The sequence below is a fragment of the Phalacrocorax carbo genome, chromosome 23, assembly GCF_963921805.1.
Source record: "Phalacrocorax carbo chromosome 23, bPhaCar2.1, whole genome shotgun sequence".
NCBI lineage: Eukaryota > Metazoa > Chordata > Aves > Suliformes > Phalacrocoracidae > Phalacrocorax > Phalacrocorax carbo.
In genome coordinates, this window is record NC_087535.1 from 871,709 (window position 1) to 888,153 (window position 16,445).

The window sequence follows — 16,445 nt, forward strand, 5'->3', positions numbered from 1 at the left end:
CAGGCTGCCACGGCTGGAGAGACTGTGGCGCAGAGCCAACAGCTTCCTCTTGGGATTACATGAATTACTGCCCTCATCCAGCCTGCCTGTCCCTTATACAGTCTCGGCCTAGCTGGTCACACCCTGCTGTGATGTTGTCATACGTGTCTCAGGTGGTGACCACCACAGGGTAGACCAACTAGCAAACAGCATACAGCCATCCTTCACGGTACTGAACACAGAGGAACAGGTGAGTCTGTCTTCAAGACTGGTAGGAGTCTGGCACAGCCAGCTTCCCAGGGCTCGTGCTCATCACCTCTGGAACTGGCTGAAGAGGAGGACGAGCATCTGAGAGTGCCCAGCCCAGGAAGAGCCTGAAATAATGATAGGGCTGATGCAGACACAGGCATTGTCCTTCCCAAAAGCAATAACAATTCCCCAAGAAGCTGTGGAAAAGTTCACTGCAGGGCAGGGTAAAGCCCTTCAGAGCATGCTGGCCCCTAGTAGTCAATGTGGGACTTCCTACCCTGCCTCTCACAGATGAAGCAATGGCCAGCAGCCCTGCTGGTCTTGTCTGTGCTAAAGCACAGCGCAGCGCAGCGCAGTCCAGCTGAGTCCTAGAGAACCTCACTCCATCCCTCAGGGCATCCACAGGAGATGCTGCCCATGTACATCCTGACCATTACCCTCTGCTCAGCCATAACCCCTGCTTCACCTTGTCTTCTACCTCACTTGTGTCTTCAGGCACACGCCTGGAGGGTGTCCCCTGTGAGAGGGACGTTGCCTACGCCAATGAAGGCTGCAGGGCACCTCCGGGGCAGGAGGGACAGAGAGAGCACCAGGCCACCCCAGAGGGCTCTGAGCCCAGAAAGCAGACACGCAGCAAAGCACAGCAGCACTTCATTGCTGTTCAGTGTGGAACCACTTCCCATCAAGGGTCCGTAGGCTGCCTCCAGGGAAGCTGGGGTAAAACAGTTTCCCCTCAAAGACAGTTCCCACCTCATGGCACCTCAGCTGGTGGTCCTGGGTCCCCCTGCTATACCAGAGGTTTCCAGGAGGTGACGGTGGCACACTTTGCAGGTGCTGCCTGCAACCGCCTGAGTGAGCAAGAGGGCACAGAAGTGGTGAGACATGCTGAAAAGGAGGAGAACAAGGCCACGCTGCCTTGTGGGTTACATTTTGGCTGATGTGGCATATTCCAGGCAGAGACCCTCTGGGCAGCTGGATGACATGAGGAGCTGCTCTGGAAGCCATTGTCAGGGCTGGGTACCTTTGAGGTTTCCCCTGCACGTCAGCAAGGCACTCTCAGGACACCCTGAAGGGGAGAGACAGCATGTTTTAGGGAGGATTTTGGCCCTGAGGGACCCGGAAGCATTGTCTAACAGGACAATGTAGGGACAGTTTGTAGGCGCTCTCAGATGTCAATTTTTCACTTGTCCAGCCCTCACGGCTGCAGATGTGCAACTCCTCTGAAACAAAGCCCATGAAGCAAGCACCCTATGGTATTATTTTTTCAATCTCATTGTTTTTTCCACCAACATTGAGATTTCTGGAAGCCTGGGCCATAATTCAGAATGCTTGGGATGGCAGCACTGCCGCAGCCATGGGAATGCAAATGATGAGAAGCGAGTTCTGCATGGGTTTGCAGGATCTGGTACTAGACTCCTTGGAGGCCAAAGAAAAACAGAGAACGCAAGTCCGTCTTTGAGACCGAGATACACCACGTGTCAGGTCTGGCAGCTGACCTCAGCAGTTTCAGGTTATACCCTGAGCTACCAAAGGGTTAATGCCTTTTCCCTACTCTCCAGTGACACAAAACCATACTCATATATTCAGACAAACACTTCCAAACACGCCCCAAGAACCATTACTCTTCAAGACCTGATTTGGAACTTCCAGGCTATCTCATTCACTCAAAGTTTGCTGGTTTGAGCTCCTGGAAGCAAAACTGAGGCATTTAATCTCAAATTATTTTAGCTGTAATTCCTGCTGGCATTCTTCCCCTGCCATCCAGACCCAATATTTCTCCATATGGACACTGTGGTCCCAGCCCTGAATCCCCATGCACATCCTCCTTCCTTCACAGACCCCAGGAAGGGGATGATGGCTGGGGGAGACACAGGCAGTCCAGAGCAGGAGCATCAAGAGGACCAAACATACTGGCTTTCGTTCTCAAAGTGAAAGACATCGTGATCTTCAGTCTCCATTGGCCATGTGTGGGTTTCCCTTGCGCCTGCTGCATTCTATGGTCTCTGTCAGGATTTCAGGATGGAGCAGTCAAAGATGGGCCAACTGGCACAGAAAAAGGTAAGATCTGATGGATGACTTCACAGAGGACTCTCAGCTACAGCAGACACTGGGTGTGACCCCAAATGGAGCAGGGAACCAGGGCAGAGCATGGAGCATCTGCCTTGTGGCATCCTGTGCTGCCAAGGAAATGGCATAGCACATTTCACTCCTTCTCTGCTGGGTAAAGGCCACACCGCTTTCGTGCAGCGGAGGGCTGGCTGTCCTACCCACTTAGAGACTTCAGGCATGAGTCTCGTAACTGGATGTTCCCAGGAATGCAGTCAAAGCCACAGATCTGTCTGAAATCTACCTTGCTTCCAGCTGTATGCTTCCCATACCCAGAGGAGGGAGAGGCGCCACTTTGAAAGGTGATAGGCAGGAACATGGAGCAGAGGAGCAGAGGAGGCAAGCTTGCAAGGGGTTGAAGAGTTAACAGCTTGTTTTGATCCCTCTGGCCAGTACACTCACCCACTACTACGCTGGGAATTATTCTGCTAGGAAGCAGAAGTATTCTGGGAAGTATTCTGCTAGAAGATTTCTTAAACCTTGGATGAAAGCAAAGTATGTGCAAAATCTCTCCAGGTATGTTTCAAGGTATACCAGCAAACTCAAGGCCTTTACTCACTGTCTTCTCTTCAGATGTATCTAGGATGTCATTGTACCAACAACTAAATCACTGGAAAATCCGAGTTCACAATGTGAAAAGCCAACCTGGAAAAAAAGAAAAAAGCTTCAGCTTCCTGAATGCCTCAAAACTGAAGTAACTTCCTTGCAATTAGTGACAAAGCAGAATCCCACCCAAATACTGGGCAGTTATAAAGTGAGTCGAACACCTTGACCATTTCTGTGGCACCTCTTCCAAGACCCCCAGGGCTTAAAGAAATGAGACTTGGCTGGGGCAGAGGGTTGTTAAGCAATGGTCACTATCTCCTATCCTAAAGTGCTCCCAGGGGACAGATATTAACAATGCACAGGTGCTTGAAGATGCAGAAGGACTTGTTTTCTGAAGCACTTTGGTATTTACTTACAATTGGAAACAAACATCTAGGATTTGTATGACTGTTAGTAGGGCCTCAGTGTCGAATGAATGATGGAGCAACTGGCTCTTTTCTTTCCCTGGTAGTCACTGGGATATGCCCTTTCTGCAGCTCCACAGGGAATCAAGCAGCAGTCCCCACTGAGGGCTGAGGTTCCTTTTGTCCACTCAGGACAGTAGGTGTGTATGTAAGAATGCAGGCAGCGCCCTAACACCAGAACTACTCCAGTAGGGCACTCTGCCCTTTAAATACTGGATGCAGGTGGACACGGAGGTGCACACTCTGGACACGGAGCAAGTAGTATGTCCCTCCACATGGGCTAGCCATGTCAGAGTCACAGAGCTCTTGAACTGCCCTTGAAACACTGGTCAATTGATGGGAGTTAGGGGTAAGCACATCTCTGGGAGTTCCCACACCTCAGCCTTCATCTGGTTCTTAGGCACAGCAAGGATGCGGAGTGCGTTGCCTTAGCTACCTGGGGCAAGTATTGCTCAGAAGCAGCAGACAATGTCTCATTCCCTCCAGAATTGATGAACAGCAGTTCAGGTGCTTCCTTAAACAGCCTGCAGGGAAGAGCAAAGCACCAGTCTCTTGACTGGGCCCATCAAGAGCCAAGACTGTATGCTGTGATGAACCACAAGCTAGGGGAACAGTTTTATTCTCCGTTCTCAGCTTCCAGTGCCATAAACTATTTGCAACAGTAAATCTATCTGAGTGAGATTAATTGCACGTCTTACACTTGTCCTCCATTCCATCCCACCAAAAGATGGTATCTGTATTCAAACCCACCTAGAATTTTTTGTATTAATTTGACTTTTTTGGCAAGTACTTCTAAATCATAATCTCCTCTCCCTCTTTAGGTAAGCTTCTTCTACTTGTTCAAAGGCTACCTGTAATTTCTCTTCTCCTAAATACTAACAACACCACTATTAAATACACTTTATTATATTAGTTGTTCTAGTGGTGGGTAAGAACCTATAGGCATAGTCTGCTTTTAAAGACACAGTATTTATAACACTCTTATCACTTATTCTTAAGAATAATTTTATGCTATTCCAAATCTACATCAACAATAATCACAAAATCACAGAACTGGAATCACTGAAGTTGGAAGGGACGTCTCAAGATCGCCTAGTCCAGCCTGCCTGTTCAAGCAGGGTCAGCTACAGCATGTTGCCAGGACTGCATCCAGTCAGATTTTTAATAATTCCATGGATGGAGACTCAACAAACCCTTTGGACAACCTATTCCAGCGTTTGACCACCCTCCTAGTAAAAGCATTTTTTATGTTCAGATGGCATTTTCTGTGCCCGTCACCTCTTGTTCTGTCACTGGGCACCACTGAGAAGAGTCTGACTCTCTCTTCTTCATCCCCTCCCATCAGGTATTTATACATATTGACAAGATCCCTCTTAGCCTTCTTTTCTCCAGGCTAAACATCCCAGCTCGCTAGGCTTGTTTTCATATGAGAGACACTCCAGGCCTTTAATAATTTTTGTGGCCTTTCACCAGAATCTCTCCAGTAAGTTCATGCCTTTCTTGTACTGGGGAGTCCAGAAATGGACACAATACACCAGGCGCGGCCTCACCAGTGCTGAGCAGAGGGGAAGGAACACCTCCCTCCATCTGCTGGCAAGGCTCTTCCGAATGCAGCCCAGGATGGTAGTGGCTTTCCTTGCCACAAGGGTGCATTGCTGGCTCATGCCAGCTTGTTGTCCACCCAGACCCCCAGGTCCTTCTCTGCAGAGCTGCTTCCCAGCCAGTCAGCCTCCAGCTTCTACTGATGTGTGGCATTATTTCTGTTCCTATGTAAGCCTATGCATGGTCATGAAAAGACTCTTCATGGGCTGCTCTGTCTTTCTACACTCTGCAAATACTATTGGATGTGTATTTAGCTTCAGGCAAGTGCATGAATACACACATACAAATACCCAGTAACCATGAATATGTGCATATTATTCACTTATTTCTATACAAAAACACCTTAGCTTATCCCAAAGTCCTGCAAGTGCCATCCTAAACTGCCTCGTGCATCATCCTGAGAAAGGAAGAAAATTATTCTCTTCTGCAGTGTGTAGAGCTAGGCTTATTCACAGCCTTAGTGCAGAGCAGTAAACAAGCTTTCTCAGCAGAGAACGATGGGATCAGGGATTTCCCTACAGCACCCACACTGTCTGTTGGAGAGACGACACAAAACTGTATTAGTGTGGCAATCTTATCTCTCTTATCTTTCCAGAGCTATGGTTCTCACCTCCCAAGTCAACCCATGGTATGTGTCTTTCTTTGGCAAAATGTTGGGCTTTTTCTGGCACCCACAGCAGCTCAACAAGCACAGTTCTACTTGCCATGACTGGTGTCTCAGCACCGTGAAGTATCAAAATCCAGTGATGGCAATATCTCATTTACAAGTATGCATTCATATGTAAAGGGAGCTATGCTGGTGGAACTTCAATGTTAGGAAACCATAAGAGACAGGAATAGAATGGCTTGCTTTCGTAGAATCATAGAATCATTAAGGTTGGAAAAGACCTCTGGAATCATCAAGTCCAACCATCAGCCCAACACCCCCAGGCCTCCTAAACCATGTCCCAAAGTGCCACATCTGCACGTTGTTTGAACCCCCCCAGGGACGGTGACTCCCCCTCCTCTCTGGGCAGCCTGTGCCGGGGCCTGACCGCTCTGGCAGGGAAGACATTTTCCCTCATCTCCAACCTAAACCTCCCCTGACGCAGCTTGAGGCCGTTCCCTCTTGCCCTGTCACTGGTGACCTGGGAGCAGAGACCAGCCCCCCCCTCACTCCAGCCCCTCTCAGGCAGCTGCAGAGAGCGAGAAGGGCTCCCCTCAGCCCCCTCTTCTCCAGGCTAAACCCCCTCAGCCGCCCCCCAGCACACTTGTGCTCCACACCCTGCCCCAGCCCCGCTGCCCTTCTCTGGACACGCTCCAGCCCCTCAAGGCCCTTCTTGTCCCGAGGGGCCCAAACCTGAGCCCAGCACTCGAGGTGGGGCCTCCCCAGGGCCGAGCACAGGGGCCCCATCCCTGCCCGGCTCCTGCTGGCCACCCCAGTGCTGGCACAAGCCCGGGGGCTGGTGGCCCCCTTGGCCACCTGGGCACTGCTGGCTCATGCCCAGCCGGCTGTCAGCCAGCACCCCCAGGGCCTTCTCCGCCGGGCACTTCCCAGCCCCTCTGCCCCAGGCCTGGGGCGCTGCCTGGGGCTGTTGTGGCCCAGCTGCAGGACCTGACACTTGGCCTTGTTAAACCTCAGTTGACCTCAGCCCATCAATCCAGCCTGTCCAGATCCCTTACGCATCAGTACTCCCTTCCTCCATGTTTCCTTGGAAAATCCTGTTTGCGTATCCATTTGGAGCTATCATGGGACCAGTATGCAGGCAGCCTCTCCTTCTATGTTCTTCTGGAACTTAATAACAATTAAAACACTTGCTCAGCATTTTGAAATAATCTTCTTTGGCTTTACAACTTTGTTGTTGGTTGCACAGTGTGGCAACGGCTGGGTGAAGGCTGGGACACAGCAGTGCTCTTCATGTATATCATGCAGTGAATGTTACCTACGTTGAACTACTGTTAATGTCACAGAATGTCTAAACTCCAAGAAAGGAAACAAGGCATTCTCTAGACAGGCATATTGGTGTACAAACATGGAGAGTAAAGGGACATCTTCTCCCCATAAAAAGTCAGACATGCTCTTTCACTACTTATCGCCATTTCTGTCACCCAAAAATAAAAGGGCGGAAATGTCAGACTGCCAAAGTACTTCCTTTGACAGTATTAAGCAACTGCTCATTCACTTATGACTATAATCACAAATGGACTGTGGCAATCGGGACAATCAGAATCCTTTTTTTTATTTAGTCCCATTCAAAGCATTCTGAAATAAAATAAAATATAAAATAAAAAGCAACACCCACCAGGGGACATGGAAGACAGGTTCTTCACAAGGAATAAAGCACCGTATTTGAAGGTAATGACTAACACCGCATCAGAGACAACGACCGAGAAGCAGAAGGGAATGGCCAACCAGTCTGCATCACACATAAACATTATAAGATCTATCTCTTTAAACTGATTAGCTGATTTACCGAAGTGTAAATCAACATGACAGCAAAGCCATCTACAAACTAAACACGCATTTTCCCCTCTTCTTGATGACAGCATTTTCTTTGCTTGGGGAGAGACTGAATTCTTTGAGGTATTGTCTCCCTGCCTTATCCAGCAGCCGGGGATGCCCTTAGAGACAAAGAAAACTTCTAGCCTGTAGGACACGACCCATAGTCTTGATTCTCCCATTGTCCAGCTCAGGGACCTCCTTACACACCACAGCACGCTCCCAGCCTGCGTGCCCAGGTTTTTCTACCACATTGCAGAGGGATAGGAGGGAAGCAGGGGGAGATGCAGAGTTGGTCTCATCCTAACATACCACTCAACCAGGAACACTAGCAGGCCTGTTGTTTGCATATAACCAGACATTCTTGTTAAAACTTATTCCTATAACTTTCCCAGCCAAGACATAGGAGAGAGCAAAAGGCCAGGAACTTTGTGAGTAGAGGCAAAAACTAGCTCCTCCTCTCAAAAACATCATCCTACACCCGTGTTTACACCACGGTGTGTGGGAAGAACTGATCCTGAATTGCTTCCAGTCTAGGGATAAAATCCAGCAGCTGCTCCACACCACGTAGGAACTATTTGAGGTTAATTCTGAACAACAACAAAAAAGGTTAGTTGCATTACGGATTATTTCCTGAAGCAGGAGAAGAGAGGAGGATGGAGCCAGATGAGTTGTTTTGGCGGCAATGCTAACTTTTCCCAACATCAGCTGTTCAGGAAACTACAGCCTTCAGCAACATGGCTAAAGTGACCCTAATCCTCAAGGAAAAAGCAGATGCAAAGTTGGGTCCAAACTGCCCATTGAGGTTAAAGGGGTGCCCAAAAGGAGTCCTTGCTCCTACACAGTGCTTCACAGCCAGGCTCTTCCTCTCCTTTTCTTTGCTGCCCCACAATAACAGAGCCATTTAACAAACAAAAACAATTGCACCAAAAATTCTGCAGTTGTTTTAGCTCCAAGCCTTCAGGAAAACAGCTTTTTATGCTTTTAATTTTTTGTTTTTCTCCTGCATTTTTTGCCAATTGAATCAAACAATTAAAATAACTGGATTATTTTCCTCTCCCACTTCCTTCAACCCACCTCTTCTCTTCCTTTTTCTCCCACTCTCACATTTAGATCTTTAGTTTTTCCTCTAATTTTTTTTTAAACTTCTGGTTTGGAGAAGTTACACAGTCAGAGTTTCACATTTCCTTTTGCCACCACATTTGAGGAATACAGTGAAGTGAATTTTACACTGCACACACACATGTTCGGTTACATTAGGGGCAAAGGGAAGAAAGACAAGGCAAAGCAGTTTCCAGTCCAGTTTCTATAGCTTGGCTGGCCTTTCTCTGCCTTGCTGTGCCTGGCTGGTTGTTCAAATCCTTCACCCACCCCCATCTCTCCATCTCTACTTCACTGCACCACTTCTTCTCTTCCTGTTTCATCTCAACCTTGTTAACCAATCCCTGCTACATACAATTCTTCACCACCTCATGCAAAATAAAATCAATTATAAGAAAACAGAAACAAAACTGTCCTGGATCTGAAGCTGTCAGCTGTAAGTCTAGTGAGCAAAGCTTAGTAGAGTCCAATACTCTCTTTTGACAAATGCTGGTGAATAAAGAATATAAGGAATATCCCAGAGCCCCTGAGGCTTGCAGGGGACAAGATCTTGATCTGACAGCGAGGTCTGTCCTGCCAGAGCCTGTCTGAGACAGAAGCGTTAGTGGAAGAGGCTGAGGAGATCCGTGCCAAAAGGGCAAAAAGGCTGAGGCCTTGCATGCTTTGCAGAGAGCATCAGCAATGACAGGGAAATGCTGACGAAGCTGGATCTTGACCAACCTGAAGAGAATCTGTGGTTCCCAGGGGAGCACGTGCCTGTCAGAGGCTGATATGGTCCCGTCACTAGCAGTGCTGACTGTTCCTGTGACTGAAGTGGAGCAATGGCCCCTTGGCTTTTACTCCCATCACATGATGGACAGCAGGAGCCCTCATCGGTCCTCCAGACCTCCGCTGAACCAGTGCATTGAGCTGCAGAGCCCCTTCTTCCTCAGGTTTATCTGAAAATCCCAGTCTTAAAAGAACAGTGAAACACAAAGGCAAGAAGCCATAGTCGGACATCAGCACATGCTGCACCACTGCTTTCTTCATACATGCACGTGAGCAAGAAACAGTAGAAAGATTTTGCATCAGAAAAGTTGTACTGCACAGACAGTTGGTAATTCAGTATCTCCTAGTCTCCCTTACCTGCAGGCAGCCTACAGATATCTTTAGCAGTCAGTATCAGAAGAGGGGGGGCAGAGAGCAAAGCCACGGAAGTCTGGAGAGGCACCTCGTAGGAAGAGGTGTCTGAGAAGCAGACCTCATGAGGTCTGTGTTCCAGATCACAAGTAATGGATTTTAAATCTGCCCCGGTTCACTCACAGAATCTTACCTCCCTCTACACAGCAGCTCTGGCAGGAGATATTTCCATCTCTAACTTAACTGAAGCCACTGACTTACCTCCCCCAGATGCCTGCAGTTGGCTTCTGAGATTTCACATCATCAGACATCTTTTTGTGAGTACTTAGCATCAGCTTCCTCTGCCTGAAATATCTGGTATGCCATTGTCTCAGCTGTGATCGGGAGTCCCTCAGAGTCCCTCTTCCTCCTTCATAGCAGTCCTTAATGACTGCTGTTAACAAAGCCTTGGGGAATTTATAGTGAAGTGAATTGTATCAACCAAGTGAAAAAGAGGAAAAAATCAGCATATAAAGTTCTTCATCCTAAATGGTTTGTGTTCCAAACACTGTGTCCAGGGAAGCAACCCTCACCTCTTAATGCCTCCCACATGCTTAAAAGGAAGGCAGAAATTACAGCTGTCTCACCATGTGCATACCATAGGGCGAGATGCAATTCACCTTCCAGAAACAAATCCTTCCAAGCTGAAAATGCCCTTTTTCACACGACATTTTTGCTCCAGTGAAAATTTCTTAAAGGGAAAAAAAAAAATAGATCTTGACAGAGGTTAGAGCTCAGTCTGAAACAGAGAAAGAAGAGGTTAAATAACGGCTGCTGAGCTGGATGAGATTCATCTTACAAGACTTAGTGAGTCTGGGCCACTTCAGTGTGGGCTGGAGAGTTTCCAGATTTGAAAGGGAAATTAAAAAAATTGGACCTCAGCTAACTCAAGGCACACAGGTAGCTCCTGCCGGGTGCAAACATTCTTCCCAGCAAGCTTGGTGCATCTTCTCTCTGTCCTCTCCAGTGTTGTTCTGCCTCTTCTCAACGAGAAAACCCTCAAATTGCACCACAGGCCCACTGCTAGTCGAGTCCTGTGCCCCAGACTGACCATCCCACCAGCAGAAATATTTCATAGAATCATCAAATCATTAAGGTTGGAGAAGACCTCTGGAATCATCAAGTCCAACCACCAACCCAACACCCCCAGGCCTCCTGAACCATGCCCCCAAGTGCCATGTCTAGACATTGTTTGAACCCCCCGAGGGATGGTGACTCCCCCACCTCTCTGGGCAGCCTGTGCCAGGGCCTGACCACTTGTGCAGTGAAGACATTTTCCCTCATATCCAATCTAAACCTCCCCTGACGCAGCTTGGGGCCGTTTCCTCTCACCCTATCACTAGTGATGGGAGAAGAGACCAACACCTACAACTCCCTACACAAAGCAGAACTAACCCCAAAGCAAGGTCAGGTTGCTGAGCACCTTGTCCAGTTAAGTCCTGAAACCCATCAAGGATGAGGATCCCACCAGCTCCCTGGTACCTGTCCCAGGGCTGCACCACTCAAAGGGGGAAAAAATTTGCAGCAGAATCTCCCTTGCTGAAATTTGTGTCCATGACCTTTTGCCTTTTCAGTGTGCACCTCTGACATGGCCACGCATTAGGTAGTTGCAGACAGCAAGGTCTCCCCTTCACCTTCTCCAAGCTGAAACCCAGCTCTGTCAGCCTCTCCTCATATTACCTGTGCTTCAGGCTCCAACAACCTCATCTGGGCCCTCCAGTATGTCTATGTCTTCCTTATGCTGGGGGACCCCAAAGTGGACACCACAGTACTCCAGGTGTGGCCTCCTAAGTACCAAATATAAATGAAGAAACACTTCCCTCCATATGCTAGCTGCACTTTCACTAATGGAGCCCAGTGTGCAGTTGACCTTCACTGCAGCAGCATCTCTACGAGTATGTCTGGGAAACAGTGTCAGAAACCTTGCAACAGCCAGGGGAAACAGCACCCACTGATCCTCCATCCATACAGCCAGTCATCTCACTGTGGAAGGTAATTGGGAAGGTTTACCTTTCGTAAAGCCACACTGACTGTTCCCAGTTACCTTCTTGTCCTTTGTGTGCCTTCACATCCTTGGACATGGTTTTGAGGAAGGTCTGCTCCAAAACTTTCCTAGGGACTGAGGTGAGGCTGATTGGCCTGTCATTTCATGGGTCTTCCTTCTTGCCCTTTTTGAAGGTGGGTGTGACACTTGGCTTTTTCATGGCAGTCATCAGGATCCTTCCCCAGCTGCCAAGAGTTTTCAAAGATGGTGTAGAATGGCCTTGCAATGACATCAGCCAGCTCCCTCAGTGCCTTCAGGTACATCCTGTCCGGTCTCACAGGGTCGTGTGTGTCCAGTTCCCTTCAATGACCTATAGTTTTCTCTTCTTCTAATGTACCTCTCTCCCCCGAACTCTGCCACTAGGCATGGAGACCAGGGAGGCCATGCTAGTGAAGCCTGGGGCCTTTCCTCTGCCCTTTGTCAATAGGACACCCAACACATTCAGCAGTGGGCCATCATTTCCCAGCTCCACCCCTGCACATTCAAGCGATGTTTCTATGTTCCTTCTGGGCAGCATAACCCTGCTTTCACTTTCTGTGCACTTCATTATTTTTACTTGAGCTTAGTCATGAGTTCCCTGTTCATCCATGCTGGCCGCCAGCCATGCTTGCTTGACCTCCTGCAGATCATGTTGGGCCTTTCTTCTGTTTGGGGAGGTCATCCTTGAAAATTTAGGAGCTTTCCCAGGTGGCTTTGGCCTCTGAGGGCAGCCTCTGCTGCAATCTCACCTAACCCCTGAATGTGCCAAAGTCTGATTTCCTGGTGTCAGAGCTGTTACTCTGCTGCTTGCCCTCCTCACTTCTCTTAAACCCACCAAGTTGTGATTCCAGCAGCAAAAGCTGCCATCAGCCATGACATCCCCAAACAGTTCTTCCTTGTGCATAACCAGGAGATCCGTCACCTCCCACAGATGGCCAGCCCAGCAGTTTCATTGAAAATGAAACAAACATGAGACCTCATGGTGAGACTCTTTCTGCTTTCCTCCCACCCCGCCCCCCATCTTCTGGCCTATGAAATCCCTGCCCGAAGCCTCACAAAATCATGGGACCTCTGCATCAACTGCACTGGGGCCCTCATTACACTGGCTAACCCCAGTACCAGAAGAGCAAAACTTAGTTGTAGGGGAAGTGGGGCAAAATGCTCCCCAGAACTGCAGGATCTAATTCTTTTCTCTGTTTCCTCCCATCTGGGGACAGAGACCTCCTGGGCAGCATGCACCAGACCCCTCCAAGGAGTGCTGGGCAAGCTGAGGATGTTCTGTGCACTACCCCCACTCTGGTCCTCTTGTTTTAGCCTTTTAGGAACACTCTCTTCACTACTTGTGCCATGTAATCACCTGGACTCCTGAGTGGCACTCCAACCTTCCCCACCAGCAAGAGGTAAAGACTGAAGGCTGTGTGTGAAACCAAAGGTTTTGATTTTGGTCAAAACCCACTCTATAAAGACGAAGGCAAGACAGAGGCAGAGATGGGTTGGGTCCCACATTCACTTCCTCACAAGCCATCAAGGGCATGCTCTCCACTCAGTGCCCAACCACCAGTAGTGCAGGTGTGAGTATAAGTCCCCTAAGGTACAATTACATGTCCACTGGGAGCAAAGTCAGGTAAAATGGGTCAGGAAATGGGAACAGGGGTTAAATGTGTGGCAGAAGGTGAAGAGAGACCAGTCCCAGTGGCAGCAACTCCAGTGCATGCTATGACAGCCAGCAGGGGAGCTCCTCGGTGAGCAACAAGAGCACCATGTCGAGCCCGAGGCACGGGAACAGTTTCCAGATGCTGTGCCCACAAGTACTGCTTGGTGCCGTTAGGGATCGCCACTCCCTTGCGATGCGCAGACATTTTAGCGCTGACACCTGGGGATTCAACCTAGGGGAACAGGTCAGGGGTGCAGGACTCCCACAGCACACCCTGCCATACCGCAGAGGGGACGTGCCTCCACAGGCACCCCACTCAGTTGATGGGATAGCCTGTGTGCCGTATATGCTTCCATGTACAAACATCAAACCGGTGACACTTCCTTTGGCGTTTCACGTCCAGGCTGGATAAAGTGCTGAGTAACCTTGTACTGGACACAGCGTGACAATACTCGGATGTTGCCCTGCCTGGGTGGCTGGCAAGCTAAGAGGCACCATGAGCTCCTGCTTCCCAAGAGATACCAGGGGTCTTTCCAGCCACTGTCACATACATACACACACGTGCACGGAGTTTATATAGTTCTTACAACACTGATGCTGGGAAGATCCTTGATTTGTAGAGCTGCTAGAGCAGACTTGGAGCTACTCTGCCCTCGCGTGGTTTGTGGACATTTCTGCAGTAACACATCTCGCTGCAGCTTTATGGCTATCACTATATCACATCCTTATAAATTATCACTGTATCATCCTTACCAATGTCTGTAGAAGATGCTGTACTCATTTGCACGTGGGCTCACGAACCATTCTGAAAGTACCTGACAGACGACATCCAACAAACATCTAAACCACACCCCAGAGACACGTGCCATTTTGGAGATGAGCCTAAGTTGTCATCGGATGTTTTTTAAAGCACTTCTCAGATCACACTCATGAGACATTTCTTACAATATTCCTGAAGACATTCCCCGGTGCTGGAACCTTGATATCCAAAAGTCATTTTAAATTGTCTCAAAGATGTCACCTCAGGGACAGAGCCACGAAGCATTTGAAAAATCATCCAAAGCCCCAGACCAGGAACCATTCTGTGACTCCTCTGAAAACTGGAAAAAATTCTGAACTATAGATCCAGAACACCAGAAACCACAGCCAAAAGCAATTTTGAAAATACCTATATCTAAGGCTCCACCAAAGCAATTTATCAACTGTCTCAGTGATCCCATGGAAGGGACATTTAGAAAATGGCCATAGGGCATTACTGATGAAATAACTGTGAAAATTGTCAAGGCAGTTGTGAAGCTGCCCTAGAGTCAAACCATATGGATTTACTGTGAGCATCTTGGTGATTCTAAAATTGCCCCAAATAACACCAAATAGAAGCCACTTTGGAACTGATCTGTAATGTCAAAGCATAGCCATAAACACCCCATTAAAAGGACCATAAAAAAAAAAGCCAAACAAAATATTCCACAAAGCATCCAGTATTAAAAATCTCTCGTGTGATTTTTGGAAGCATTCTCATGGGGGCCTTTTGAAGGGATTTATACAATGATCCCTCAATTTTTTATGGTCCTATTTACGATGGCTCCTTTGTGGGGATTTGGGCTTACTCTTGATAGCTCCTTGGCAGTATTTTTGGTCTCTTCAGTGTGTTTTCACAATAGCTCCATGATGGAGGTGGGGTATTTTTACAAGAGGCATTTCATAGATTTTTTGAGTCAGTTTACATAATGGTTATGTAATGGTGTCTTGGGGGAGGATCAGAGATTTGATTTAAACTGTCTGAACGATGTTGGATTTGCGAGTATTTTCCCTGTTAAGTCTGCATTCATTGGACCACAGCCCCCATTTTATGCCATGAAGAGCAAAGAGAAGACAATCATAATCACAGGTTTTCCACTACTGACTCCAGTAGCAGGGGAAGGGCTAGAACAGCCATATCGCAGGCAGCAGAAGGTAACACCGCCCTGCAGCTCACAGAGGAAAAAAATTGGATCTGCTGTGAATCTTTCCATATTAGACTGCAACAATCCCAAACTGATCATCTGTCATGGTCCATTAGTGGGCCAGACCAACGTTGACTCCCTGCCAGCTACCAGTCCCCTACAGGAAAAAATGTCAGCGAAGGAAGGTAGGTGGGGTAGCCCTGGAAGAAAGACAGCCATGATGGGTCAGGTGCAGCTTCTCTCGGAGGTGCACCTGCTCACGACCCAGCAAAGGGTCAGGCCAAGGCCCTGTGTGATGCATCTTGTTGCTAAACTGAAACTCTAGCCAGTCTTGCACACGGTTGCTTCTTCTAAAAGGAGAAGTGTCCCCAACAAAAGCCTTGCCCAGAATTGTTCCTCCTCTGACCAGAGAAGGCAAAGCTCTGAGATGACAGTGCAGCAATCTCTGCTCAGTCAGGACACGTGCATCCTTCTGACTCCTTCCCTGGGCTGCACATAGTGACCACCACCCCCAAGAGTGTATCTGCCCTAGACTGAGTCATGTGTCCTTGCCCTCTGCCCTCCCTGTTCATGCTATTAGTGCCCACACACACACGACCACTCCTCCCAGACCTGAGCATGTCCTTATGGATGTTTGAAAAGTTCAGATCATGGAAATCATCTCAGCCTTGACATGTCTAGCTAGGAGGAGGGCTCCTGTTTGACTCCCAGGTCTAAAGCACCAATGACTTCTAAGGCCCCTACCTGAGGTTCTTCCTTCCCCCCCCCCTCTATGTCTGTCCTGGCTCTACATTTATGAAATATCACCAGAGACTCAGTGCAAGTCTCCCTTCCACAGATTTCACATATCAGTCATGAAAAGAGATGCTGCTCTAGAAGTACAGTTGCAGCCTTGTTACTCAGAGAAAGGCTTCTCTGAGTACTTACTCAGTACTTAGTCTGTAGACTAAGTTTGTAAAAGACACTTGTTTGTAAAAACAAGACTTACAGAAAAGTAACCTTTCTGAGTTGTTTTTTAATTATTATTATTATTTCTATTTACATTGTCCTCAGGTGTATCCAGCCTGGCCATTATCCTGGGAAGGGACCTTGTGCCACTGTACTCATACGTTACCAGCCAGATGGCTCCCAGCTCTCTTCA